Here is a 4,850-nt window from a genome sequence, read left to right on the forward strand (position 1 = left end):
ATATATATATATATATATATATATATATATATAGCCAAAAAATCTCATAATGTTTTAAGAAAGTTTACGAATTTGTGTTGGGCCACATTCAAAGCCGTCCTGGGATGCATGCAGCCCGTGGGCTGCGGGTTGAACAAGATTGTCCTAGTCTATGGGAATACAATCAGCAAAATCTAGACCATGGGAAATGCTACAGGACAAATGTTTTGTTTTCTTCAACAATAAATTGCAAGAAAAAGAAAAAGATAGAGGGGGACCCTGTGTATTTAAAAGATTCAAAAGATATATGAACCAGTTGCAAGGATTTGCCCTTATTTGGGTTTTGATTTAAGCAAACACATTGTTTTTTAAAAAGTCATATGTAATATTTATTGGACAATTGGAAATTTAACATTGATTAGACATTTGATAATATTAAGGAATTATTTTTATTTTATCATTATTATTTTTTGCTTTTTTGCTGTGCTAATGGTGTTATGGTTTAAAAAGAATCCTTATCTTTTAGAGATGCATACGAATTATTGACAGATGAAGTGATGTGAAGCCCAACATTTGCTGCAAAATAATAAAGAGGTAAGAGTGAGTGAGAATATGGATAAAATGAGATGATTGGCTCTCAAATAATCATTGTTGAAGCTGGATGGTGGGTATTTTGAGTTCATTATACTATTCTGTTTTTAAAATATGTGAATTTTTTTCATGATAAAGTTTTTCTAAAATATTATGGGAAGGGTGCTAAATATATTTCATTTGCCCCTCCAGATCCACTCTCCACCCTCCCCACCATGTTCTGTGCCTGGGAGGCTGACCTCTATGGATACAATGGTTCAATGGGCTCCCGTGACCTCTGTTGGGTTCAGAAAATGGGATACCTATAGGAGATAGAAGGGAGGAAAGAGAGGGAGATTGGGGTTTTTAATTTCCCGGGTTTTCTCACTGATGAATAATAGTGAACTGTCTGCCTCCAGCAACCAGCCAGGGGTCTCAGCTCACACCAGAGCTTTCTCCACCCATCCCTCTCTATTACTGGTCCCTCCCCTTGCCCCCCGGTACTGCCCTCTCCCTAGTGGCTTCCCTATACCCTGCCCACACTTTCCTAAATAGTCCCTTATTACATCCTTCTCAAATTACCCAATTTGGGTGTGCCATCTGTTGCTTACTGGGCCCCTGTCTGATTCCAAAGGCAATCAGCTGCCAAAGGCAGGACTAGGGGAGGAAGCCCAGGGGAGGAGTGTAGGAGGGGTTGAAGTGCAAGGCATGGCAACAGAGGACAGAAGTGATAGCCAAAATACTTAACAACTGGTAGAGGACAGGCACCAGCCCATCAGAATGCATTCCACGTGTCAACAACTAGTACCGATACTAGCGCTGATACATTCCAGATGGATCTTAGCCCTGTTTGAGGGGCTCGAGACCTGCAGGACAGGACTGGTTGGGTTATTTGAACTCAAGTGTTCCCAGATGGTTGGGGCCTGGTGGTTAGGAAGACTCACAGATTCTCACCTCCCAGGGGAATCTCAGCTGCCAGCAGTGGCTCTGGGGGTGCAGCTGGAGAGCCTTCGTGGCTTCTGGGAAAGCAGCCCTTCAGTTCTCCCTAGGGAGCTGGAGTGGAAAAGGTAAGTGGTGACTCCATTAGAGGACAGTGCTCAGGCTGCAAAATCCAAATGGAGGTGGGCGGTGAGGGGAGAAAGGGCCTCTTTCCCATGCTGACTTCTTGGTCTCACACAGCAAACAAACCAAACCAAAACAAAACAAAAACTGAGAAGGTAATGCTACAAAGATCATGTGGCTCCCTAACTCTATTGGGACAAAACCTCTTTTAAAATGTTTTAATTTTAAAATACATACATTTAACGTTTTATTTAACTGACAGTTCAAAATGATCCATACATAAAGAGTATAACCAGATATACAGTGAAACATCTCTAAGGCCTGCCCCATCTGCCCAGTCCCCGTCTTCCCCAAATAGCCAGTGACTGTAACCTTTCAGAGATTTTTTTTTTTTTTTTTTGAGACAGGGTCTCACTCTGGTTGCCCAGACTGGAATGCAGTGGCGTGATCTTAGCTCACTGTAGCCTCAAACTCCTTGGCTCAGGTGATTCTCCCACTTCAGCCTTCTGAGTAGCCGGGGCTACAAGTGCATACCACCACACTTGGCTAATTTTTTTTTGTTTTTTTAGTAGAGATGGGGTTTCACCATATTGCCCAGGCTGGTCTTGAACCCCTGGACTCAAGCAATCCACCAGCCTTGGCCTCCCAAAGTACTGGGATTATAGGCATGAGCCACCACACTCAGCCCAGAGATTTTTTTAATGCTGGTATGAACAAATATAAATATACATCCCCAATCCCCTCCTTTTAATACAATGTATGCTCTATTCCACCTCATGCTTTTTTCCCTTAAAAAGGTATTGGAGACCTTTCCAAACTGATACATACAGAGTTTCCTTGTTCTTTATTTTGTTCTAGCTATGTGGTATTCCATTGTGCAGTAATGTATTTAATCATCCTTATTGACCGATATTTAGGTTGTTTCCAACCTTTTAAAATTACTAACAATATACATGTATTGAATGAATGAATAGGTAGGTGAATGTTCAAATGGAAAATATTATGCATAAATAATTTCCCATGTCTGCTAATATATCTGTGGAGTAAATTCCTAGAAGTGAACTTACTGGGTCAAAGATCAAGATCATATGCTCCTGTAATTTTGATAGATACTGTAAAATTATCCCATCATATCAACAGATCCTACCCATACTCAAAGGGAGGGAATGATACAGAGTGTGTGTGCTAAGGGGCAGGAATATGGGGGTTGATATAGTTTGTATATTTGTCCCCTCCACATCTCATATTGAAATGTGACCCCCAGGCCAGGCACAGTGGCTCACGCCTATAATCCCAGCACTTTTGGAGGCCAAGGCAGGAGGATCACCTGAGTTTCGGAGTTTGAGACCAGCCTGACCAACATGGCAAAACCCCATCTCTATTTAAAATACAAAAATTAGCCATGTGTGGTGGTGGGCACCTGTAATCCCAGCTACTCGGGAGACTGAGGCAGAAGAATTGCTTGAACCCGGGAGGCAGAGGTTGCAGTGAGCGCTGAGATCGTGCCACTGCACTCTAGCCTAGGTGACAGAGTGAGGCTCCGTCTCAAAAAAAAAAAGTGACCCCTAGTGTTGGAGATGGAGGTGGGGCCTAGTGGGAGATGTTTGGGTCATGGGGATAGGATCCCTCATGAATGACTTGATACCCTCTGCACAGTAACGAGTGAGTTCTCAAGCTATGAGTTCACATGAGAGCTGGTTGTTTAGAGAGTCTGGCACCTCTTCCCCTTTCTCCTGTTCTGTTTCTTGCTTTTTGATACACCTGCTCCCTCTTCCCCTTCTGCCATGAGTGGAAGCTTCCTGAGGCCTCACCAGATACAGATGCTGGCACCGTGCTTCTTATACAGCCTGCAGAACTGTGAGCCAAAATAAATCTCTTTTCTTTGTAAATTACCCAGCCTCAGGTATTCCTTTATAGCAACACAAAACAGATTAACACAGGAGTCATCTTAGAATTCTGCCTACCACACTTTCATTTGTTCCTGAGTCCAGCTTTGCTCAGCCCTTGGCTTCAGCCTGGAGTCCAGATGACCTGGCTATTATCCCTAGTTCAGGGGCCCACAAAAGCCATTCCCCATCCTTGTGTGCACCAGCACTTCCCCTATTTGGTTCTTGGCTAGACTCTGCCTCAGTTTCCTGGTTGCTGGCTGCATATCCATACTCTTTGTTGTTGTTGAGATGGAGTCCTGCTTTTTGCTTCAGGCTGGAATGCAGTGGCACCATCTTGGCTCACTGCACTGCAACCTCTGCCTCCCGAGTAGCTGGAATCACAGGCGTGTGCCAACATGCCTGGCTAATTTTTATATTTTTAGTAGAGGTGTGGTTCCGCCGTGTTGGTCAGGCTAGTCTCGAACTCCTGGCCTCGGCCTCCCAACGTGCTGGGATTACAGGTGTGAGCCACTGCACCTGGCTGCATATCCATACTCTTCTAAAGACCAAATCATTTTACCAGTTGACTGTCAGCTCCCTACCCCAGGCACCAGGTGTTCCTGTCTCAGCCATTCCATGAAAAGTGGTCAGCATTTCTAGGGTAGTATTCAGAACCTGCAGACAACAATAAGCCCATGAGCGGCAACCACACCAGTCACTTCCTGGCCCCTCCTCCCTCTCTTCTGCCTCTGAATACATAATCTTGAAGGGGGCCCACAATGATCCATGAGTGCCACTCTTCTTTATGATCATGTCTTTAAAATGTATTTCCCCTGGATTTTTTCGTCCTCACACAGTCCTCTTTAGAATCTGAATGACTACATTTTAGTACAATTCCTTCTCATCTTAAGGTATATTTCCTAAACTTCTTAGAGATACCAACAACAGATACTAGTTTCAAGCATCTCTCAACAGATACGGTTTCAAGAGTCTCTCTCTCCTGTCCATCTCCTTCCCTCCAGCCCCCATTTTTCTACCAACCTTCCCACCAGACCACCACAACAGGAGTTACATAGCATGCCCAGAAAAATCTCCTGCCTTAATGAAATTTGTCTTTTTAGATTTGCAACCCTATTTGTAACGCTAGAGGTATTTTCCCAAGACAGGTATTTTATGAGTCATTGGGAGACCATTATCCCATGACCACATGTGAGATCATGGATATTTACCCACTAAGAAAATTTAGATATTTTCAAAATTTACCTAGATAGGAACAGATTATTTTCAGCTGCAAATTCCTTTCTGGTGCAGATGAAAATTGTGATTTTTTTTTTTTAATTAATTTATTTTTTTTTTGAGACGGAGTCTTGC

The sequence above is a fragment of the Piliocolobus tephrosceles genome, chromosome 12, assembly GCF_002776525.5.
Source record: "Piliocolobus tephrosceles isolate RC106 chromosome 12, ASM277652v3, whole genome shotgun sequence".
NCBI classification, from domain to species: Eukaryota; Metazoa; Chordata; class Mammalia; order Primates; family Cercopithecidae; genus Piliocolobus; species Piliocolobus tephrosceles.